Source organism: Passer montanus, unplaced genomic scaffold (genome assembly GCF_014805655.1).
Source record: "Passer montanus isolate IOZ18808 unplaced genomic scaffold, ASM1480565v1 scaffold64, whole genome shotgun sequence".
In the NCBI taxonomy this organism is placed as follows: domain Eukaryota; kingdom Metazoa; phylum Chordata; class Aves; order Passeriformes; family Passeridae; genus Passer; species Passer montanus.
The window spans coordinates 3,767,269-3,792,901 of NW_024371482.1; positions in this window are offsets into that span (position 1 = coordinate 3,767,269).

A 25,633-nucleotide genomic window follows, 5' to 3' on the forward strand; every position below is an offset into this window, starting at 1 on the left:
ACAACCTGACACCCTGTGGGTCAGGGTGCTGGTAGCAGTCCAGTTGGAATTGTGGCTGCAGCCCTCCTGGAGTATCAGGGGTGGTTCTGCTGGAGCAGGGTTCCTGTAGAAAGGTGTAATCTTCCCTGAAGATCCATGGGAAGAGAGCAGCTGTTCCTCTGGGAGATCCAGTGGAGAAGCTGTGCTGGTGTTCCAGAAACTCCAGATTATATCCAGGTAGGAATGCTGGGCTCCTCCCTCTGGGCTCACATCTCCCAATGGATGCTGTAGTTCTTACCAGCCATGCAGGGACATTCCACAGCCTGTCATCAGCAGACGTCTGCCCTGGGGATGTGTGTATGGAAGAGATCAGCAAAACTGCCCACTGAACAGCAGACAACTGCCATACAGATGGCAAAGAGAATACAATTTGCTTGGCAATTCAGGACAACAGTACATTTGTTTCTTTTGGAAGCCAGGTTTCTGAAGGCACTGACACTCCCACACCCAGATCCAGAACTGGGATCCCCAGCCAAGAATGCAGGAGCTTGGGAAAAAGCTGTGGGAAAGTCTGGAGCTGAGGCAGATTTTAGCCCCACCTCACCCCACAGATGCTGCTCCAGTCACTCCTTGCAGCCTCCCATGCAGGAGTCACTGGGCTTGCACCAATCTCCTCCAGGCCTCTGTTGCCTGCAACAATTTTCTTACAGTTCCTGATGAGTAAAGAGAATTTCATACAGTATTTGAAATGAATGATTTCCTGCTATCCACACACATAGAAAAAACTCAGTCTCTTTCTTTGCAGCACCTTTAAAGAGTGTTTCTGCATCCTCCCCTTCTTCTGTCTCCTCCTTTATCCTGAGAAGCCCCAGCTGGTTCACCTTTCTCCACAGGTTGGGGAGCTAAAATATGGAATAACTACAAGGATCAGGGAGGAGTTTATCGCCCTTGGTCCTGCAGGGAACCAAGGACCAAGGAAACTTGTGACTAAGATATCTTTTCCTTCATGGCATAAGTACGAAGTCAGCTGAGCTTCAGTGAAATGGCTGCAAACAGATGTCAGGGTTGTTAGCAACAGTCCTAAACCTCATTCCATCCCTTCAACTGTAGCCTCTGGATTCATACTATAGGCTGAGCTGGAGAGAAAGGCTTCAAAGGCTGAAGAATTCACAGAATGACCAGGCTGGAAGAGACCTTCAAGATCATCGAGTCCAACCCAGCCTCAACCCCTCAATAAACCCTGGCACCCAGTGCCACATCCAGGCTTTGTTAAACACACCCAGGGATGGGGACTGCACCACCTCCCCGGGCAGCCATGCCACAACTACTTTGGACACATAATCCTGGAGACAAGTTTATGCAGCTGAGACCAGTTGCCTTCTAAGGAGCAAATTGTAAACAATATATTTTTAGAGTTAAAAATTAGTCTTGTTTAATGATATCTGTTTAGTCGATGTTAGGAAGTAAATCAGTGTGTGAGTAGTAAAACAATAATGTACTTTAAACTAAATTATTAGTAAACAAATCAGTCTGCTAGGCAATGAATGCATGATACATTATTCATTTCTATTATCCAAAACACTCCACCAGCTCTCAGAGCCTGGCAATAAAGTATTCAGGATACAGCCTGCACCATCCCAGCAAGCAGTCTCTAATGTGATATTAAAGTTAAAAGAGAAGTGAAGGATATTCCCCCAAAGCAAGGTATTTGAGTGATCCTGGAATGAATCCATCTCATGCTTCTTTTTAAAGCCAGGTTTGGTTTTTTTGGGGACTAAAGCACTTTCATTACAGCTGGAATGACACTTGTTCCCCACTTGGGGCCCGTTACCAACCCGTGAATTTCTCCCAAGATGACTCAGTAGCACAAGAGTGGATTCTGTGCCAGGCTGGTCCTGCTGCCTCCCTTCATCCCTGTGAGGAGCCTAAGCCTGAGCCTGACCCCAGCTGCCTTCCCACTCCACCAGCCAGGGCTGTGCCCACATTTTCAGAAGGAAAAAGGCTGAGGGATGGTGCCACAAGGCCTTCCCTGGCCAGTCTCTGTCCTCTTTCCTGGTCCATGCTGGGATGGGAAGGAGAGGGAGCAGGATGAAGGATGGGGAGGGGGTTTCTGACCAGGGGCCAGACCCTGGAATTGCACCCAATGCCACTGAAGTGTCTGAATATCACTGCTGGAAGTAGAGACTGACCTTTTTTTCCTCTTTAGCTGTTGCATGCACAGATCTCTGCTTATTTCTGTCTTGTACTGAAATAAAGCTGCCTTATCTCACCCTGCTGGTTGTGATCCATCACATTCTCTCCCCATCCTAGTGGGAAAGGGAGTGATGGAGTGACTGAGTGGGCACCTGGCACCCAGCCAGGGTCAACCTGCCACAGAGCCTCAGGGAGCTCTGCCCTGCACGGTGAGGGGAGAACAAGGACAATTTCATGGAATCACTGAATGGTTTGGCTTGGAAGGGGCATAGAGCTCCCTTTGTTCTACCCCTGCCATGGCAGGGACACCTTCCCCTGTCCCAGGCTGCTCCCAGCCCTGTCCAGCCTGGCCTTGGGCACTGCCAGGGATCCAGGGGCAGCCCCAGCTGCTCTGGGCACCCTGTGCCAGGGCCTGCCCACCCTCACAGGGAAGAATTTTCAAATCACTCCTCTTATAGTTTAAAACCATCCCCCCTTGTCCATCCTTGTGAAAAGTCCCAGACCCCATGGGGAGGTCAGGGGGGTTTGAGCCATGGAAGGGGAGCTGCTCTACATGAGCCACTGTGTCCTCTGGCCTGTTTTACAGCAGCATCTAAAAAGATGTGGACTTCTGTGGGGATTTCATCCTCCCCATGCTATGAGTGGCTTTGTTTGCCAGCAGGGAAGTCAGAGCCCCCCAGAAATGAGGCATTCCCACTCCCAGAAATGAGGCATTCCTGCCATGCACACTCCTAACAGAGACAGCAGCCTCCAAGTACAGTGAAATATCTAATGGATGATCTCTGCTGGGATATTTGCCTTCCTGAGCTTAGGAGTACAGGCAGAAGTCACAACTGGATGTACACATCACTGAAAATCAAATATTTCATGTGTTCATCAAATATTTCATCTGTGCAATGACCACGGTGTGGCTGGGGTTTTCTTCCATAGCTAATCTTAGCAAAATACAATCCCTTCCCATGGTGGCTGTGGAATGCTGAGGCCCTGAAAGGCTGAGGCCAGTTTTTCTCCCTAGGAACTGAGATGAATTTTCAGTGTCTTGTCTGTTTATTTGTGCAAGGGTCTGATTGCAGAGGTGTTCTGGCTGCATGGTCAGCAATCAGGGAAGTCCAAATCATAAATCAGGCCATGCCAAAGGTGAGGAGGATGGAATGAGGTGGAGAAAAGGCTCCAGGCTCTGTCCCTTCTGTGACAAAATCTCCTAGAAAAGAAGATCCCCTCCAGAAGCCACAGCCCTTCAGTTCCCAAACTAGAAACCAAAAAGCATGGATAAAGATCATATTTTTTAGAATTTGCGAGAATATGAAAACAACTTCAGAAAACTAGCAGTGATATCTAGATAAGGAGTTGAGAAGATAATGCAAAGACTGCTTGCATGGAAAACCACAAGACAGCCCTAAAAAAGGTTAAAAAAGTTGTAGGAGCAGCTTACAAAACCTCTATCACCCTAAAAAAGGATTCAGGGCTGAAAATTGTTCTGACAACCCCTAAGACCTTCAACAACCCAGGTGTAAGAGGAGGCTCAGAGAAGGGAAAGGCAGAGCTGGAAAACAGAGGCTCGTGTTGCAGCTGCACCCCCCGAGGCTGGGGGGGCTCAGAGCCTCCTGCATGGGAGATTTGTCAGCATTGAGGCATTTCTGGGTGGGGGAACAGGGAAAAGGACAAGATGAGCAGCAGCAGAGAGCCAGGGCCAGATAGTGTCACCCACAGGAGGAGGAACCGGAGCTGGCCCTAGGGAGGGATCTCTGCCCCAGCCCCACCCTGAGAGCTCTGCTGCTGTTCCATGGCAGGAGCGAGCAGCAGAGAGCCAGGGCCAGATGGTGGCTCTGGGGATGAGTGAGGAGGAACCGGAGCTGGCCCTGGGGTGGGATCTCTGCCCCAGCCCCACCCTGAGAGCTCTGCTGCTGTTCCATGGCAGGAGCTGGAAAGGTCCTGGCAGCCACATGTCTGCCATCTGCAGCAGGGATCTGGGCAGCGGTGCCTTGGGTTTATTAATCTGAGATTTTGTTAGTTTTGAGATTTTCTTGGTTAATGCACTAAAGAGTGTGGTGGGTTTGGTGTTGGTTAATTACTAATGTACTTATATTTTGTTGTGAGATAGGATTAGGAAAAAGGTAAAGTAGACTTAAAACTTTAAAATTTTGAAAGAAAAATGTATTAAGAGTAACTAAAAGAAAGAATAAAAAGAATTAGAATAAAACCTTTGGAACACTTCTCCTCTCCCACAACCTTTTCTATTGCTAATGCAAAGAAACAAAACATGGAACTTCAGTTAGTTTACTACTTTTAGAATCTTAGAATTTTTAGATTTTAAACTTTAGAATTTTACACTTTTAGAATTTTAGAAACTTAGAATCAGAAATTTTACTACTTTTGCCCTTTTTAGAATAGTACCACCACATAGCTGGAAGCTTCTCCAAAGGCTGGAGTGAGGAGACACAGGGCAGAATATGGTCTGTTACGGATGGTTTTTACTTTGTTGTTTTTTTTTTTTTTTTTGGCTGGAGTGAGGAGACACAGGTCTGTTACGGATGGTTTTTACTTTGGGGTTTTGTTTTTTTTTTCTTATTTTGGAGAAATTTACTGCCTCAAAAATCTATAAAGGGCAGTAGAATCCTGATTTGTAGGTGGTAAAGAGGGAAGCAATTTTATTGTCTCTCCCAGGATCTCTTGGTGGGTGATAGACCCAAGATGCAGAGAAGGCTCCTCTGGCTGCATGGGCACTCTCAGCTGGGAAACTCTTCCTGCAGAAGCAGCAGATGCAGAAAGTTTACCTTGGTTCAAAAATCAAACAAATTGATGGAGAGAAGAATCCATGGAGGGCTGTTAAATAGAAAACCACCTCTGCCTCAATGCTGCAGATCTCTGGTGGGTAGGAAATAAATCAGGAAATACCTAAATTTGCTGTTCTTGTACAAACTCACGGATTAAGTGCAGCAATAATAATTGGAATATTTTGCCCATTGAGCTCAATGAGTGGTTATTGATCCTTGGCTCATTTATAAATAAGTAGCTAATTGTGTTTGCTGTTAGCCTGTTGCATTAAGTTTATCAATGTAATTATACAACACAGCACTGTATTTATAGATTACTTCCACTGACTGAATACTTGTAGGAGGCTTCCATTCTTTCACTTCTTTTTGACAAATATTTATAATTCAGCTTTATCTGTGGCTGCATAGATGTTGTTCTAGAACAATTAATAGAGTTGAAGGAGGAATAAAATGTAATGGATAATTTATTTCATGAATTTAGCTACTTCTTCTGCTCATGAATTTGTTTTTGCCAACAGTTTGTGTCACATGTTTGTTATTTAAAAATATTGGGTGAATGTTAACATTCCTTCCTGCTCTGGGAATTATTTGTGGCCCTTTTCTGGTCTTGCTCCACTATGTCCATGCATGGCTCTCAAAATGGATCATTTGCTTTGAAGTCCTCTAACGTTCCTCCAAAAGCTGACATTTCCCTGTTTTTTCAGGGAATATGAACACAAAGCTCAGGCCTGGACCCTGAACAAAGGAGTTGGGCTTATCTCCGTAAGGAAATATCTCCATATCTGCAGGTATAAAGTAATATTGTCATTTCTGCTGCACTTTGAGCACCACATGGGCACAGCTGTCTCCAGAAATGATGGTCCCTGCAGGCACTTGGGGTGCCCTGGGTTTGGTGCTGCTTTTCCTCCTCCCAGCCTCTTGTACTTGTGGGGTTCCCCAACGGTGGAAGGAAAAGAAGGAATCTGACTCCATGTTCTTAGAAGGCTAATTTATTATTTTATGATCTATATTATATTAAAAATGCTATACTAAACTATACTAAAGAATACAGAAAGGATACAGACAGAAAGCTAAAATATACTACTCAAAAACTTCCAACTCTCTCTCCAGAGTCCCACACAGCTTGGCCCCTGATTGGCCAATAAGTAAAAACAATTCACATGAAACCAATGAAACAATCTCCAAACCACATTCCAAATGATCAAAACACAGGAGAAGCAAATGAGATAATATTATTTTCCTTTTTCTCTGACGCTTCTCAGTTTTCTAGGAGAGAAATCCTGGTGAAGGGATTTGTCCAGAAAATATGACAGTGACACCAGCCCTTGAGGATTTGTTCTCCACAGTGTGATTTCCACTGCTATCCAAAGAAACAGGGAAAGAGGGAGCTGGAGGAGATCACACAGCATGGAGAAGGTCAGGGGGGTCCCATGTCCAAACAGAACCTTCCAGGAGCTGAAGATTCCCTCAGGACTTGCTGTGGGGATGGAGAATCCTGAGCTGGCAGGTCCCCAGGGATCATCCAGGATGAACTCCTGCTCAGGCTGAGCACAAATCAGCAGGGTGGCAGCACAGAGACAAACAAAACATCAACACAATCTCTCCCTGTCCTTGCTCTCCAAGGCTCTGTGGGACCTGGTGTGATTTACCTCTCCTGGGTTTGTTCCCAGCTCCTCACTGGGAGGCTGGGCTGAATGGAAGAGCTCGTGCTCAGCAGGGAGAGGGGAAGAGAACTCCTGCTCAATTTACAATATTGTGGCAACATAATAAGATTTCCTCCCTAGTATTAGATTTCAGGTGGATTTCTCAAACAGGCAGCCAAACAGGCAGGAACACAAGTTTTATAGCTCCTGACAGCTCCAAAAGCACATTATTGAGTTCCAGAGCCAGGGCACACCAGAGGTGAGAGGTTGAGTCAGAATCTTGACGCAAAGCTCACGGACGCCTCGGGCCCCAGGGCTCTGTGCTGACGTGGGCACTGGGCAGCAGATGAGAATCCTGTCTGCCTGCCCAAACTCCCCTGGCTGCTGCCTTCCTCATCCTCTGCCTCTCTGTTCCATGCCTGGCCACTGAGGGCCAGGAGCACTGGGTGGTGGTCAAGAGCCCCCCAGGAGGGGAGAAAGGGCAGCCAGAGGGATGGGAGCTGGGGAGTGCTCCCAGGCCAGCAGGGCTTTGCACACTCATCTTTCTTCCATGCATTTAACCCCTTGAAAACCAGCTGGGATATGTGGCTGTGCTGGTATTGCCAGCTCCTGCAGGGCAGTGCTGGGTGCCTCACAGCTGGGAGCAGTGAAATGTGGTGGGGTGCTTTCCAAGGGAATAATTTTTCCCAGCAACAACATTCTCCATCTTCCATCCAGGTTTTTGGCATCAGGTCTGTCGGGGTTTGGGCTGGTTCTCAGCCTCGGAATGGGAATTTAAAGGCACATCTGGAGGTAGATGGGAATTTGTTTTGTGGAGTGAAGAGCTGTGGCTCGGTCCTGGGAGGGGTCAGGCAGGTGGGATGGGGCTGCTCTGGCTCTCCCAGCGAGGATCTAGGACCTTGATAAAAATGTGGAGCAACATTTTTCAAGTGCTTTAAATCAGGTTTTTAAGTGTTTTAAGTGTTTATAAATACTTCCAACCTACAGCCTTGACATGGGGCGATGTGCAGCAACATTTTTCAAGTGCTTTAAGTGGTTTAAATCAGGTTTTTAAGTGTTTTAAGTGTTTATAAATACTTCCAACCTACAGCCTTGACATGGGGCTGCTGGTACCTTAAAGAAAGGTTTTCAGGAGATCTGGAAAGTTCCTTCCAAAAGCTGGTGGAGTGGGAGTTCCTGGAGCAAAAGGGAAACAAAGAATACCAAGGAAAGGTTCTTCCCCAGAGGGGCTGGCACTGCCCAGGCTCCCCAGGGAATGGGCACGGCCCCGAGGCTGCCAGAGCTCCAGGAGCGTTGGGACAGCGCTGCCAGGGGTGCCCAGGGTGGGGTTGTTGGGGGGTCTGTGCAGGGCTGGGCTGGTGATCCTGGGGGTCCAGCTCAGGATATTCAATCTCTCCCCAAATCCAGGCAGCATCTCCCTCATCCTGGATAAGAGAGGCTGGCTGGAAAGAGGCTGAGCCCCAGGGATGTGAGGACAGTGTTATCCAGGGGTTTCTTTCTCACCATCTCTGCAGCACGTCTCTAATTAAGCTCTCTGAACACACCCTGTTCCAGACTGGCCTGTGGATAAAATTGACCTTTAAAAAGGGAACTGAGATACCCAAGGGGCTGGACAAGACTGGACAGCAGGTGAGCATTAATCTGAGAGATAAATTTTTAATGCTACAGCTTAAATTCCCCTCCGCTGTCTGCAGAATTTATTTCTTTGCCTCTCTGGGCTTGTTCCTGCACCTGAGAGAATTGCAGGAATGATGCTGCAGTGCTGGAGGACAGACAGGAATCTTGCAGTTTGTGTCTCCAAGCCTGAGTGGCTGTGCTCTGGATGGTTTGAGGGACCTGGTGTCTGGATGCTGGGTCTCCTTCCACCATCATCTGCCTCCCTGAGTGCTGGATTCCCTGTGAAACATTGGCTTTCCCTGATAATCCCCAAATGACAATCTCTGTTACAGGAGAAAAATGAAGCTCAATTCACAACTCTATGGATCCAGCACCAGAGGTTTTTATGAATCTTTTTAGGAACACACTGCCAGGACTCATGGTCTGGGGAGGAACATGGGCTGCACCAGTCTCATCAGTCCCTCTGTTCCCTCCCATGGAAAAATTACTTTGCCACAATGAGAAAAATCATCTGAAAAGAAGTGGAAATGGCAGAGTACTCCCCCGCCCCAGTGCCATTCATGATTTGGGGCTGGCTGTTCACCATGGGGACGTGCAGACAGAGCCCCCAAACCCAGCTCAGGACAGAACCAGGCACATCCCTAAATCCCAGGCCCCAACCACAGGAGCAGAGCAAGACCTTTTCAGCAAATTGCCTTGTTTAACACCATGTTCTGTAGCCCAGCATCATCTTTTTAATAGAGTTTCTGTGGCAGTAGAGGTGGAGACATAAAAAGGATAGAAAAAAATCCGCATTTTGCATTTTACTGGAATGAGCTCCTGGTAATTGTTGGTGTCCAGCTCCTGTTTATGCCACTGTTTTGTTGCACAGCTCCTAAATTAAGTTGGCTCTGGAGCAAAGCTTCCCCCAGCTGCCCTGCGTGGCCTCCCTGGGCTGCTGCATCCACACACATCCTGCTCCTGTACTCCTGATTAGCACTTCATTAATTAGGAACCTGGCTTGCTCTGAGGACAGTGGATGCTCCATGAGGAGGCATCCTGGGAAGGAGCTGTTTAGCAGAGCCTTGAGTGAGGCTGATCCAGCCTTTTTTTGCCTCTAAGGGGATCTGTTTCTGTTCATTTGCAGTGTCCAGGAGGCTCCTGGTGGGGGTGGTCCCTGTCCACCTCTTCCTGCCCCATCTTCCCTCTTCCCCAAACCCGAGGTTGGGCTTCCCAGCCCACTGAGCTCAGGATGGCTGGGCCATGGCACATGGCAGCCACAGCAAATGCCAGGGCTAATGCTGGGGTGGGTTGGGCAGGGAGGGATCCCTCCAGCTCCACATCCATCCCTGTCTGTCCCAAACATCCTCTGGCCAGTGTGTGTCCTCTTCCAGAGCGTGGGTGTGTGGGCAGCAGCTGTGCTCTGACCTTTCTGGGAGCTGATTAGTTGTTAATCCCCCTCTCCTGTGCCAAACAGCTGCTGATCTCCTGGAAGTGTCCAGGGCCAGGCTGGATGGGGCTCTGAGCACCCTGCTCTAGTGGAAGGTTCTCCTGCACACTGCAGGAGGTTGTACTGAGAGGGAGTTCCAAGGTCCTTTCTAAACCATTCCAAGGTTCTGTGATTCTTTTTTCATCTTTAAAAGCATGAAATTCTGCATCTTCTGTCAGTCCCTTCCCTCTCTCCTCTTAGTCAGGGAACCACCCTGAGGTGCTTCAACTTCTACATCTGAATGACAAAGACATATCAAGGAATGGGCTTTTTCCAGCCCTGTGGAAAACTGTACTCCAGATTCCCACAGCTTTTTCCTTGTAGCTAGGAGAGTGCTGTCAAAGATGTGGGTAAGGGTTTAGTAAAGGCTGAGTAAGGTCTGTGCTCTTCACTAGAAACATTTGGGATGAGGAACAATCCGGACTGTGCAAGACAAAGAAAAGAAAAATTTTAGCTTTATTGAGTCTCACTGCCTTTTCAGTTTTGAAGGCTTCTGCCCTTCAGGGAGATTTTTCTCATAGTCCCCTGGGGTGGAAGGAAGGGGAGGGATAAAGCCAACATGGAGCAGTGCAGTGGGAGCAGGTTTGTGTTGCTCCAGCTCCACTGGCTTCCCCCAAGCTGTCACCTGCCCAAGGGTGAAATCCCCCCAAGGCGTGCAGAGGTGGGGGGCATTGGGCCTACAGAACAAAGGTCCATTATCATCCCATGGAGGGACGGACGGACAGACAGACCCTCAGCTGGACAAATCTCCCAGTTCAGGTTGACAGGGCAGAACTTCTCCCAGGATACTCTGCTGTGTATGCAAATATACCCCAGTTCTACCTCCCTGATTGGCCCATTGCCCTCTCCGCCTCTTTTTCCTTATATGCACATGTCCTAGAATGTTCTCCCTTCCCTGCTTACCCATTGGCCCCATATTGCTGCAGTGTCCCGCCCCCTTTATCCTATTGGCTGCCACCCCTTGTCCCTCTTCTGCACCGCTCTGAGCCCTCAGCCCATTGGCCCTGATGCTCTGCTCACCCCCTTGGCCCCCATATTTAAATCTGGACCCGCCACAGCTCTTCTGTCTTTGTTCCTAGGCTGCTTTCTGTGTGTCTGGGTTAAAACTTCTTGGAGCACCGCACAAAGACCCTTCCCACTTCTTGGTTGTGGGTGATTGTCTTGGTTTGGAAAGACAGGTGTCGGCTAAGGAAGGCAGGAGCCTCCCCTGAAATGGAAAATGTAACCTGCCCACCCCGTCTCTGGATTTCTATAAATTTTAAATTAAGAGGCTCTCAGGCAAAGAGTATGGGAGCAGGGAATAACAGTTCTTTAATAGGGAAGAAAATAAAAACATAAACCATGCAGTAAACCAAACAAACACTGACAGAGCCAGAACACAACCTGACACCCTGTGGGTCAGGGTGCTGGTAGCAGTCCAGTTGGAATTGTGGCTGCAGCCCTCCTGGAGTGCAGGTGTGGTTCTGCTGGAGTGCAGGTGTGGTTCTGCTGGGGTTCCTGTGGAAGGGTGTAATCTTCCCTGAAGATCCATGGGAAGAGAGCAACTGTTCCTCTGGGAAATCCAGTGGAGAAGCTGTGGTGGTGTTCCAGAAACTCCAGATTATATCCAGGTAGGAATGCTGGGCTCCTCCCTCTGGGCTCACATCTCCCAATGGATGCTGTAGTTCTTATTGACCATTCAGGGACATTCCACAGCCTGGTATCAGCAGATGTCTCCCTGGTTGTGAAAAAGATTGGGAAAACTGCCTGATGAATAGCAGACAACTGCCATACAGATGACAAAGAGAATAAAGTTTGCTTGGCAATCCAGGACAGTGACTCTAGGAGAGCTGCCTAAGTGTGTGCTGGAGTGATTGTGTGTGAGTCCCTTCCTGAGTCCCTTGCTTTGGGCTGGTGTCTGTGCAAGCGGGAGGTGCAAACCTTTGCACTGCACGCTGCCAACATTTTGTGTAGGAGAGCAGGATGTCTGAGCTTTGGTGCTGTTCATTCTCCAGCCAGCCAGCACTGCACACTGGCCTTTGACTCTGATTTCAGAGTGAGTCCCTTGCTTTGGGCTGGTGTCTGTGTAAACAGGAGGTGCAAACCTTTGCATTGCACATTGCTCAGCCTCTGTGCCCGTGTCACTGAGCGGCTCCGTTACTGCAGAAGCTTCTGGAAGGTTGTGGCTCCCCCACCAGCAGCCCAGAGGCTCACGGCAGCCGCTGGCCGTGGGCAAGGGGCTGCAGCAGCAGTGCTGGGCAGGGCTGCACCCTCAGGCAGCACCTTCAGTCCTAGAGACTCCTTACTGTATTTGCGTTCCTCCCAGACAAAGGCAGGAATGATGAATTTGACTCCATGTTCTCAGAAGACTAATTTATTATTTTGTAATACTGTATTAAAGAATACTATACTAAAGAATACAGAAAAGACACTTCCTGAATGCTAAAACGGTAATAATGAAAACTGGTGACTCTCTCCAGAGTCCTGACACAGCTTGGCCCTGATTGGCCAAAGAGTGAAAACAACTCTCAGCAGAATCCAATGAAACAATCACCTGTGGGTGAACAATCCCCAAACACATTCCACATGAGCACAACACAGGAGAAGCAAATGAGATAAGAATTGTTTTCCTTTTTCTGAGGCTTCTCAGCTTCCCAGGAGAAAAGTCCTGGGTGAAGGGATTTTTCCAGAGAAGGTAAATGCTGCAGCTCTTCCTGGTGCTGGAGCAGGGTGGGAGGGCTCTGCTCCATGCTCCTGACCTGGCACCTCTTTACTCCTGCTCCATCCGTGCCCCTTGGAGCATTTTCTGTGGCTGTGCAGCTGCCATCCTGCAAAAGCAGCTATTCCTGCTCATGGCAGGGCTTGGAATGAAATGGTCTTTCAGGTGCCTTCAAACCCAAGTAATTTTGTTATTCTATAATTAGAGTATTGCTGGCCAGGGAAAGGCTGACTCACCTCCTTAACTTTATGACAGAGCAGAGAGATAGATTTCTCCTCCTTGTTCCACACTGGGAATGAGTTTGGGAATGCCAGGGCCACATCCTGTGGCTTTGGGGTGGGATTCAGTCCCCGGGCCAGGGGAAGAGCTCCCCACTCCCTGGCTTCTCACCAGGTAGGACTTGGGTCCTGGGCAGCACAGTGGGAGCAGTTCTTGCTGGTACTGCAGTGGAGAAATGCTGCATTAAAGCAGGAAATATCCAATGTGCATTGCAAATAAAGAGGTTTTTCATTTGTGTTCTAAAGGAGGAAAAATATTGCCAAGCCTAGTTAATAACACAGGAAAGCTCTTGTGGTTATCAGGGATCTTCAGCTCTAATCCCCTCTGATAACAGCAAATTGAAGCAGCTCCTCTGCTGAGGCTTTTCTGTTGCTGGATTGTGCTCATATAATAAGAGAAATGGGCACTGCCTCTTCTATTTACCATTCCTTCATTTAAATAAGTTTTTAAACTGCACTTTCCTCCCTTCAGAGACATCTGATTTACTGCATTTTAAACAGAAACCACTCCTGCAACAATACCTCTTTCTATCAAGATTTGTAATCAGGCTGTTCCTGTTGAACTGTTGTTATTCAAGTTATTAATTTGTCATTTTGCACGGAGTCTGATCACAGAAAGAGATGAGCAGGAGGGTCTGTGCACCTGCAGGCAGAGCAGGATGGATTTAATTAGAGCAAAGAAAGCTGCAGGTTTTATTTTGTGTTTGTGTTGTTGGTTTGGTTTTTCCTCAGCCCAGCATTTTAAGAGCTTACACAGCAATCTGCATAAATTACTATGCACGTTTTTACTTAGGTTCTTACACCTAATTTGATTAATGGTAATGCCTTTGACAGGGTAGATGGAGAGGGGGCTTTTACAAAGGCATGGAGTGACAGGATGAGGGGAATAGCCTTAGGGTGAAAAAGATGGGATATTGGGCAGGAATTGTTCCCTGTGAGGGTGGGCAGGCCCTGGCACAGGGTGCCCAGAGCAGCTGGGGCTGCCCCTGGATCCCTGGCAGTGCCCAAGGCCAGGCTGGTTAGCTGGGATAGTGAAAATGTCCCTGCCCATGGGACAGGGAGGAGGTTTTAAGGTCCCTTCCAGCCCAGCCCATTCAGTGATTCTCAGTCACAGCCAGTTTTGTGCAGGGGAGCAGGATGCTGTTCACTCTGCACCCAGCCCTGCACACTGGCCTTTGGCTCTGATTTCAGGGTGGGTCCCTTGCCTTTGGGCTGGTGTCTGTGCAAGCAGGAGGTGCAAAGCTTTGCACTGCACATTGCTTTGTTTGCTGAGCTCTCTGCTGCCCTGCCCAGACCAAGTTTCTGCTGATGGGAATTTTCTGGGGCAGGTTTGGGTTCCCACTCAGTAACCCCAGTTTGCCTGGGGATTCAGATCTCTCCAACTGTTCAGGCACCTTCCCTCCACTTGCTGCCTGACACAATGAAGTGAGCTTTTCCATCCATTGTTTCTTCATCCATTTTCTTCTTTCCATCCATTTCTTCTGCTCACAGTTCAAGCCCAGCGACCCTCTGCAGCTGGCTTTTGTGCCTGGAGAAGTTCTAAGAAGAATAGAAATATTAATTAGAAGATAGTGACATTTTTAATCCTCATTTCTCTTCCACACTTTCACTCATTTTTTACAGTGAGGAGAGTGCAGCCCTGGGACAAATCCTGGAGAGGCCACAGGATCACTGTCCATGGAGGTTTTCCAGGCTCAGCTGGGTAAAGTTGTGGCTGAGCTGGTCTGGTGTTGATTCTAATCCTGCTTGGAGAAGGATCTTGGGCCAGAGAGCTCCAGCAGCCTCCATTTCTGTGGTTCCTCAGGTTCTGTGCAAAGCCAGCCCCCGTTTGCTCTGCCAAAGAGCTTCTGTAGGAAGGAGTGACTTTGTTTGGGTGAAAGAAAAGGAAGCTGAGACTGCGATTCCACTTTCCCAACAGAAATAAAATAAAATTAAAACCCGAATTCTAGCAGTAAGAGAAGCCCCATTTTTATTGATGCTGCACAGAGGCAAGTGATTTTGCATCCAGTTTTAGGAGAGCAGTATAACTGCTTTTGACAGCCTGCTCTAATAATAATAAAAAGGCCCAGCTCCTCGTATTGCAACCCGATAGCAAAGCTGGAGTGTGAATTTATCCCATAAAAATTCATCTACCATGGCTAAAGCCCTGTAAATTGAGTCCTGTATTTTGGTTGTTAAATAAAAACAAAACCACACCGCAGAGTAATGACATAAACATTGCTCAGCTCTTGCAATTGTGTCTTGTTAAAACATCACTTAGGGTAATTTACAGGGTTTGATTCAAACATGTATTTAAATGAATTGTTGTTTCCCATCTCTCCCCTCCTCCTGCTCCCCCTTCACCCTGTGGGGATGTAAAACCCCAAGCTGGGGCTGGATTTCCTCAGGGAGAAACAGGAGCTGTTACCCTGCAGGATAAACCCCTGCCACACTGTGCTGTCACTGCCTGTCCCCAGCAGCTGGTTACAGCCCCCAAGGTCACAGGATGGCTGAGGTGCTCCCTGTGGGGAGTTCCTGGGAAGCAGCAGGGGAGATGCTGCCCCACAGCCAGGGCTGTGCCCCACCTCTCCTGCCCACCTGCATCCCAAACCTCCAGCCTTGCTCGTGCCCAAATCCCTGCTGAGAGCACAGCAGAGGATGTGGGCAAGCCCAAAACCTGAGCACAAGGAGAGAAATTTGTATTAAAGTGGTTTTAGACATCAGAGATCTTTCCTGGGCTCTCTCAGTTCAGCTCAGCTGTGTTAGGCGGAACCAAAAATCCAGGGAGCTGTGTCTGCCTCTGCCAAGAATAAAAGAGCACATCCAGGGATGCCTCCTTTGATCCCTGTCCCAGGAGCCTGGAACATGCAGCTTGTGCTCTCCCTGAGCCACTGGCTCAGCTTTTTGTTGAATTTAAAGGCCTTCAATGGATTATTCTTCTGTGAACTTGCCCAGCTGCTTTTTGAACCCATCTCAAATGTCCTCTCTGCAGGTTCCTGCAGGGAGAAGAGCCCCAGCTGAGCTCTGGGATGTGTGAAAAGGGCCTCCTGAAGCCTATTTTGAACCTTCCAATTACTGATTTCACTTCGTGGTCCCAAGTTCTTGCATTCCAATAGACCACAGTGAGCCATTTCCTCCCTCCTGTCTTTGTGTCTCATTCCATCTTCTGTGCCTGTCTATTCCGATTTTCTGTTTCCCATCCTGAAAGGTCCTAATCTGTTTACTTGCTTCTCATTTGGGAGCTGTTTCATACCTTTGATGACCTTTGCTGCTTTCCCCTGGACACTTTTCATTCCCACTTTGCTCTTTTCCAGACAGGGGGCTCAGACTGTGCCCAGCTCTTGAGATGCTGGGAAGCCCTGAATTTATGCAGTGGCAGAAAGCACCAAAATAAATGCTCCCTCTTTTTTTTCCCCCTACTAATTCCCACTCTTTTATTCTCTTATTTTTGGCCATTTCTGAGTTTTTCACGGATTCCCATCCTGCATGCACAGAGCCCAATATTAGAAATACAGAATTGCTGATTAGCATCCCATTTATCCTCATGCACATGCACCATGTGAATTTATCCATATTAGGCTTAATCCAGCATTTGCTTGCCTGGTCAGCCAGGTTTTTCTGCAAGTCTGCAGCCAGCTCCCTCTTTTTTTGTTGCTTTGAGAAACTTTGGGTCACAAGGAAATGCAGTTAAAGCAACAGAAGTACCTGGAGTTTTATATCATAGAAATATGGAATAGTTTGGGTTGGAAGGGACTTAAAGCCCATCTCATTCCATCCCTTTCTGTGGGCACCTTGAAGCTGTATGAAAAACTCAGAAATGGCCAAAAATAAAAAGAGAATAAAAGAGTAGGAATTATTAGGGAACAAAAGAGAGAACATTTATTTTGGTACTTTCACCTTCTACGAGCTCAGGTTGCTTATGCAGCTGCAAATCCATAAACACTTCCCAAACAGCTCATCCCTGCCCGTGGTCCTGTCAGGGAAATGCCTTAATTTTCATTCTTATTTATGGGGTTTATTTTTGTGTGCAGAAATTCACAAGTTTTGGAGCCATGGAAGAACTTTTCCCTGTGAAGTTCAGCAAGAAATTGAGTGCATGGAGGAAGGTTTGGGCTGGCCAAGGGTATATCCTTCAGCCCAGATTATTGTTGCCATTTCTATCCCCAGACTGAGGCAGCCCCTTGCAGCTCAGCATTATTTGAATCCTGTTGTGTTTGACAGGCTCTGACAGAGCCCAATCCATCTCCTACTTCCAAAACTGTTGTTAGGAGCGCTGATTATTTCATGACTTCCATTCTGTTTGTGTGCTGACACTGCTTTCCTGTGCTGTGCATTCCTGGCAGATGTGAGTTTTATAACAATAGACATAAATTCACAGCAAGTCTCCCCAGAAGTAATATCTGGGAGTTTTCTATCAGCTGCCAGCAGTACATGAACCTCCCTTCCAGCAGCTGCACTGGAACCAACAAAGCCTCCATGTGGCAGCCCATGGATCAGACTGAGCTTTGTCTGAGAGGAAAGGGACATGGAGGGGCAGGATAACAGCATTTTTCCACCTTAGGGCTATTTTGCTTCTGTAAAATGAAAATGCAAGCCCTGCCTCATCATGGGAAACTGATCCAAACTGCTCATCTGTCCTGGTTTGAAAGGACAGGTGTCTGCTAAGGAAGGCAGGAGCCTCCCCTGAAATGGAAAATGTAAACCCCTCCCTCTGAATCATTCATTGTAATTTTGAAATAAAGGGATTCTCAGGCAAAGATATGGGAGTAGGAATAACAGTTCTTTACTAGGAAAAATAAAACCACAAATGCAATAGTACAAAAAAGAAAACAAACCAGTGTCAGAGTCAGAACAGGAGCTGACCCCCTGTGGGTCAGGTAGAAGAGATCTGCTGGAGGGAGGATTGGCTGTGGGAGAGATGAAGAAAACTGCCCCATGAACAGCAGAGAACTGCCCCAGCTCTGACAGATGGGGACAGAATGCACAGCCCCAGCCACATCTTTCAACCTGAGACATCATCCCAGCTCCCACTGGAGGAAGAAAGAGATTCTGACACCCCTGGAGGACATTTCCACCTTGCCCATCACTGGTCCTGCCAGGAGCAGGCTGTTCCCTCCTGAGCCCTGCAGTGGCTGCAGCTGGATGAGCCTCTCTCCCCATCCATGAAATCCAATCCTGAGCATCCTCCTGCAGCTCCAGCTTGATGTCAGTCTGTTATCAGCATCTGGCCACCTTCCTGCAGCTTTGGAAGGTAAAATCAGCCATTGTGTGGCACCAGGGGGACAGGCAGTGGCCACACTGACAAGTGACTGGGCTGGGATAAAGCAGCACCAAACTGCCCTGGGTGGCCCTGAGTGAATCTGATGCAGTGGGGAAAGCCTGCAGTGCCTTTCCTCATGCACCTACAGCATCTTTTATCTGGTGTTAGATCCCCCAAATCCAGCATTTACAACCAGTCAAATGTGGGTTTGGAGCTCCAAGCTCTCAGGGGGAGAAGCAGAACAAACAGACATTTCTGCCCCTGCAGCACTGGGCTTGCCTCTCCCCCAGCTGGTGAGTATGCTGTGTCCCAGGCTGTGTCAGGGCAGGAAGAGGCTGTGTGGTTTTGGCACCTGCTGAGCAGCGGGGCTGCAGAGCTCCCAGCAGCTGGGAAGTCTTTGAAGAGCTCAGCCTTACCCAGGGCTGCCTTTTTCCCTCTCCTTTTTTCCTGCCTTTTTTCCTCTCCATGTTTGACAGCAGCAGAGGGGACCTTTGGGCTCTTCAAAGCCCGATTTTAATCACTCACCTGATTGAAGAGATTGCCTCCTTTAACTTTGGTATTTCTTGTCATTAGCCTGCCGACCTCTGGGATGAAGGGATTCATCTTCAAAAGCCAACTGGCTTTGTCTGTGCTGGGCCTGGGGCTGCTCCTGTTTCCCCAGTGTGGGATTCACTGCTCAGCACTGCTCACAGGGGCCATGCTCTGCTCTGGAAACAGGAGGGGCTGCTCATCTCTGCCAGTTTCATTGTCCCTTACTTTATTTGCTGTGGAGGTGTTTAATTCCCCTGTCTTAGGGTGGGATTAAAGAGGAGGACGTGTCCCCTTCTCTTGTCAGCTTTAGAGATTAATTTTTCCACGTAAACACCTCCACAGACTCCTTGCTGTTTCCTGCTTCAGAAGAACTCTCTGCCACCCAGGGCTGGTTTTTCCTGTTCAGTAACACCTGGGGATGCAGAGGGGTTCCAGAGCCTGCAGCCACCTTCTGCTGGGTGCAGTGCAGGTGGGACCCAGACAGCTGCAGGGGCTGAGGCAACCCAGAGCAGCTGGATGGGATGGATGGGATGGGTGCAGAGGGATGGGATGGATGCAGATGGATGGGATGGATGCAGAATGGATGGGATGGATGCAGAGGGATGGGATGGATGCAGAGGGATGGGATGGAATGGATACAGAGGGAAGGAATGGATGCAGAGGGAGTGAATGGATTCATAGGGATGGGATGGATGCAGAGGGATGGGATGGATGCCACTGGATGCAGTGAAGCAGTGGGATGGATGGGATGGGCAAAGAGGAATGGGAGGGTGCAGAAGGATGGGATGGATGCAGAGGGATGGGATGGATGCAGAATGGATGGGATGGATGCAGAGGGATGGGATGGATGCAGAGGGATGGGATGGAATGGATACAGAGGGAAGGAATGGATGCAGAGGGAGTGAATGGATTCATAGGGATGGGATGGATGCAGATGGATGGGATGGATGCCACTGGATGCAGTGAAGCAGCTGTGGGATGGCTCCTGGGAAGCAGGGGCTTGCAAACTGCAAACCAGTCCTGCCAGGGTCAGTTCCTGGGAGTGGGGGCTTTCTGTGACTCCAGCCTGTCTGTGGCCATGGGACAGCCACAATTCCTGGTTTCTCTCTTTGGGATGAGTTCATCTGATTTAGTGTTTGGCTTTTTCTGGCTCAGAAGTCACTGGGCCAGTAGACAACGGACTTCTCTGGGCACAAAACTGGACCAGAACACTTCCAGGGACACCACAACATTAAGAAAAGACATTAGGCTGTTAGAGAGTGTCCAGATGAGGCCACGAGGACCGGGAAGGGTCTGAAGGGGAAACATTATGGGGAGTACATGGTTTGTTCAGCGTGGAGGAGAGGAGGCTGAGGGGAGACCTCATTGTGGTCTTCAACATCCTCCCAAGGGGCAGCAGAAGGACAGGCACTCATCTCTGCTCTCTGGGACAGGAGCCAGGGAATGGCTGGAGCTGTGCCAGGGAGGGTCAGGCTGGAGATCAGTGAAAGGTTCTTCCCCAGAGGGGCTGGCACTGCCCAGGCTCCCCAGGGAATGGGCACAGCCCCGAGGCTGCCAGAGCTCCAGGAGCGTTGGGACAGCGCTGCCAGGGGTCCCCAGGGTGGGGTTGTTGGGGGGTCTGTGCAGGGCTGGGGCTGGGCTGGTGATCCTGGGGGTCCCTCCCAGCTCAGGATATTCTGTGATTCCCTGATCTTTGGTGCACTTGATGACTGGGAGGTATCTCCACCTGTATCTGTCAGAGGTGCCCACACAGCTTTGAGAGCAAACACCACTGCCAGGACCCAGTGCCCGGGTTTCTAAAGCCAACCCTGGCCCTTTCTGTGTGTAAATCCCATTTTCCCCGACCATTTCCCACATGAGCTGAGTCCACGTGCCAGGTGGGATCCCTGCCCTGCCCAGGCAGTGCTCCCTGGCTGCTCTGTGCCCCTCGCTGCTCTCGGGGTGCCAGAGGGATGGAGGGCAGCAGGGAGTGGCTCTGAGACAGAGGTGCCAGTCTGGTCTGATTTTCTCAGTCTTGAGATCTTCCAAAGGATGAATTTTCTGAACATTTGTTCCTCTCAGCACGAGCTATTGTTTCTGACATATTTATCCAGCTCAGTGCTACCTTGAGATATCATTTTTGACAGATAACCTTCTTAAATTAAACATACAAATGTGCCCTACTGAGAGGGAAGATGTGAGCACTAATGGCTTTGAGAATGATGGAGAAACCTTCCCATTAGCACCTCCTGAGCTGCTAAATGTGCTCCTGTATTAGGGAAAGAAACAGGGAGCCAGCGGGATCAACGAGGGAATGGGGAGAGAGATCACAGAGTTGAGATTTGAGATTAAATGCTCTTCAAACTGAGGGGTGGCAGAGGCCAGGGCACAGAATTCAGGCTTCTGTGTATGAAAACTGGGGCTTCCTGCAGAGGAAGGGGCTGAGTCCAGGGGAAGACCTGCCAGCAGGACCAGAGAATTCCCTAACACCTTTCCTGTGCTTCCCCAGCCCTTTGCCCACAGCAGCTCTGGCACAGGGCATGGCCCAGGCTGAGCTCAGAGAGGAGAAGGAGGTCCCCAGGGTCCCTGTGAGGAGGGTGGCCTCAGTTCCTGTTATTTGTTGGAAATATTTCCCCAGAACCCAACAGACAATGTGGCTGCAGGGGATGGAGCTGCAGCTGGACCATCCTGAAGAGCAGGGCTGAAGGGAGTGCCTGGATTTTCTCTCTGCAAACCTCCCCAGTCCTCCCACAGCTGTGCCAGAGCAGTGCTGGGATGCTCCCAGGCTCCCTGTGTCACTGTTGAGATGGACACACAACACACACACACACTTGTGCAGAGACAACAATGGCTTGTCTTTATTACAAGTTGTTCTTAAGTTTTATTCCCTTAACAAAGCATGATCTTCAGTCATTAGTTACATCAAAACAGCTCATTATATTCATTGGACAAAGCAATAGCTCATTGTGCTTTATTGGTACAAAGCACTTAACATCAATAATTAATTGGTAAGAGTTTACAACAAATTATTTAGGCACGTACGCTGCTCACTAAGGCACATATCCTCTAACTGCAAGCATCCCTTATGTGTCTATTTAGTGGTTTCCATGCTAACAGCCTTGCTTTCTTCTTTGCTGTGGATAAACTCATATTTTATCAACTTCTTCTTCTGCTAACTCAGTTGTTTGGCCTGCAGACCAGCTGCTAAGCCTGTCTGCACGCCGTCCCAGGGCTGGCTCCTTGGCAGGCCAGTGCTGTCCTTTGGAGATGTCGTGGCACTCATGGAGCCCCCCCATCTGTTCTCTTCCCCTCCTCTCCTGTCTCAGGTCTCCTGTCCACAAATAGAAATTCTTTGGAGCAGGGACATCATTTTTTTTTGGCTCATGGCACCTGGTTAGGCTTCACACCTGACCAGGGGCTGTGCTTTGGTCTCAGTTACGTGGTGAGGTAAAAACCCAGAGGTACACTGCAGTGGAACAGCTCTGGATGCTGGGGAGGTCTGGGGGAAAACCAGCACTGCTCTAAATCCAGGGGAAGGACCACCTGCCCACCCCTCCTGTGAGGAAATTCCCCCTTCTTTTGGTTTTATGAGACATATTTAAATGATGCAATGTATTTGAAAGTATATTTTAAAAGGTATTCACCAGTTGTTCTAAAAGTGAGCCAGCTCACACAATTTCCACCAAATTGCTGCCACACTTTCCCCCCTCCCTCCTCCCTGTCATGAGAAGGAAAAATTCAGTTCCATCTTTTCCTCCTGCCTTTTCTGTGCCTCCAAGTCCCTACTATTCCTCTTCTCTTTCAGCCCATTTTTCTTGCCTCATTGATGAAAACACTTTGACTGATTCCCCACCTCCCTCCCCTGGATGAAATGCCCAGTTTCCTTGACACACAGAAATTGCTAATGGTTCTTGCTGCTCCTTTTCCTAAATGGAGTATTTCTGAGGAATTACTCAGCTCAGTGCTCCATCAGCTGTTTGCCTGGGCTGGGCAGACCTCCAGGCAGGAGCTGTGCAGCACCACCAGCAGCACTGGAATTCCAGCCCTCTGTGTCTGTAATTAAGCTGGAGGTTTGTGATTCAGTGTCTGGGCTCTGTTTTTCCTTAGTGAACTGTGAGGAACTCTCTGAAGGAAATGCTTGTGCTGTTGGCTCAATCACAGTTATATATATTATATATATAATGTATTTTATATATTCCTGCCTGGATTCTCTCCCCACACAATGTCAGGAGCACTCTGTTGAAAAATGGATAATCCATACGGTGAATTTTACAGCCAGGGCCCATTTGTAAAAGTCACAGATAAAACCCAGGCAGGAAGAGAATGAAAAGAAAAAGGAGAAGCAAAGGGAGTGGAAGAAGGCACAGTGGGAGGGAACAGCTGTAAAGAGAGGGGGAAGAAGCAGGAGGTGGAGCATTGAGGGGCAGGAGGGGAAGGGCTCTTTGGGGAGAAAATTGGTCATGTCCAGCTCCCTTTTCATCTTTGGCCAGCTGGCCCTGCCCCTGCTCCAGCAGCTATTCCCTTTCCTGGGATGGGCTCCCACAGCTCCTCTGCAGGGCTGGTGCCCACTGGTTTCCAGTCTTTTCCCATTTCCTGGAGGTCTGTAACAATTCTGGATCTCATTGGGGATTTTCTATTCCTGTATGGGATGAGGCCACTTTTAATGCAGTTTTTCAGAGTGACAAAGGCAATTTCTGCACAATCCCTTCTGCAGTGCCAAGATTCCCCTCAGGTCTCTCTCTGCCCCCTCCAGCTCCCCATCTCCATCCAAATTCCAACCACAAGGAGCTGCTGCCATATGGTTTCCATGTGCTCTTCCATACCATGCACTGGCTTCAAATTCTCTTCAGAGGGAAAGGAGCAAATAACAGCAAATACTCAAGAATGCCTTGAAAGAGCAGTGGGAATTTCAGCCAGAAAAAGGTAGGGAGGATTAAAAGGCAAAATAAATTGAAAAATGTAATCTGGGAGTTTCCCAGCTGAAATGCTTTGGAAACAGCAGCAGGTTTCATTAGCAGGCTTTCACAGCAGAGCCTGTTGTGACCACAGAGTTGTTGTTTTGTTTAATTCCTAGAGAGTTTTTAAAACTAAGCCTTGGCTTAACTGGAGGAAAAGGTGTTAAGGGAATAAATGGATCCCATGAAGCAGATTGGATTAAAACGAAATGTTCCACCTCTAACCCTGAGGCTAATCTGGTGGTAAGAGGCACTGGAGTGGTGTCCATTTGTGTTGTTCATCAAAGAAAATATCTGTTATTTGTCCATAGTGCAGATGGAGAGTGGGTAAGATGTCCTGTTTTGCTGGGAGAACATCAGGAATTGAGAAAATGTGGAACTCGGCAATGAGAAAGTTTTCCTGATATACAGCCTGAGCCTCCCCTGGAACCATTTGGTCCATTTTCCCTTGTTGTTAATCTCTGTCTGGGATAGGGAAACTGAGCCTCTACATTTTGGGGTTTAGCTCTAGGTCTGCACATAAACCATGCCCAGCAGGACACCTTCTGTACCTGTGCCTACTCACACAGCCATTTTTACATGCCTTGAATAACTTGGATTCAGGCTCTTACTGAAATATTACAAGCCAAATTCCAAGTGTTTCTAATTTTCCAGGCCCATTTCTCTGCTCACTGGTGACAGTTCCCATAATTACAGAAGCTGGGAATGCCAGCCAGAATCCACAAGTGGCAGGCAAACAAAAAAAATAGAGAAGGGGGGAACAGTTTTTATGTTTCATCCCCCATAAGAGATTACAGGAGCTGTATTTAATTGGGATGAGCAGTGCTGGTGGTACCTCAGAGGAGAACATGGATGAGGGGTGAGGGAGCCTTGGAGGAGGGGAAGGAGAAGGAATTCCAGCAGCAATAATTAAAAAAATCCTCAGGGGAAATGCAGACACTTCCCAGGCACTGCAGTGCAGCACCAGTGTCCTAGGCTGGAAATGGGGCTGTGGATTCTATTTTCCATCTGTCAGAGCTGGGGCAGTTCTCTGCTGTTCATGGGCAGTTTTCTCCATCTCTCCCACAGCCAATCCTCCCTCCAGCAGATCTCTGCTGTCCATGACCAGGGAGTGTCCCTGCAGGGCTGATCAAATTCCAGCATCCCATGGGGAGATGCTGTGCCCAGGGCAGGAGCCAAGCATTCCTACCTGGATCCAATCTGAGCCTGGAACAGCACAGCAGCCTTTGCCCACTGCGTTCCCAGAGGAGCAGCTTTCTCCTGCCCTGCATTGCCAGAGGAAGAGCAGGCCCTGCTCCAGCAGCCCTGGAGCTGCAGAGGAAAACTGCAGCCTTGTGCAGGATCCCTGCTCCAGCAGAAGCACAGCTGGCACTGCAGGAGGGCTGAGCCCCCATGGGATGGGACTGTGCCCCCACCCTGACCCACAGGGGGACAGGGGCTGCTCTGACTCTGGCCAGGGTTGTTTTGTATTACTGCATTTGTATTTTTAATTTTCCCCCAATAAAAACCTGTTATTCCTCCTCCCATATATTTGTCTGGGAGCCCCTTAATTTCAAAATTATAGTAATTTGGAGGGAGGGGGTTTGCATTTTCCATTTCAAGGGAAGCTCCTGCCTTCCTCAGCAGACACCTGTCCTTTCAAACCAAGACAACTGGGATACAATGAAGTGCACGGGCGTTCTGAGCTGTTCCCACTAATTGGACATCATGCCAGGGAGCTGGGAAAGCTGGGAAAAGAATTGTCAAGCAAAGCCCCAGTGTGGCCTGGTGAGTGTAAAAATGCTGTAGCTAATGGGATTCTGGCAGGACTGAAAGGGAAGGGAGCTGTGCATGGGGTGTGTGAGCTTGGGAAAGGGCTGGCAGGAGCAGCAGGAATTGTGTTGAGCATCCTCCAAACAAGCAGGAGACTCCACACCTGAGCCGGAGCACCCTGGAAGGGCAGAGAGGCTTCAGTGCTGGGCTGTGCTCCAGGTGCTTCCTTTCCACAAGATTTGGGCAGTTAAAATTCGGGCCACAAGCATACACAGGCAGCAGTGAAGCTGAATTCAGAGGCTCTGCCATGTGCTTTCTCAGCTGGAAAACCCCAGAAGGGATGGAAGGAGCTGCCTTGGGCCTCTCCATTCCCCTCCAAACCTCCCCTTGCACTCCTGGCCACGGGGTGCTTGAGCTCTGGCCACACACCTGAGGCTAAGCAAGGCCAATAGCGCTGCACAAGGGGTTTTCATTATTTTCCTTCGTGTTTTGCAGTGAAAAGACTAAAAAGGGAAATTAATCTAAGT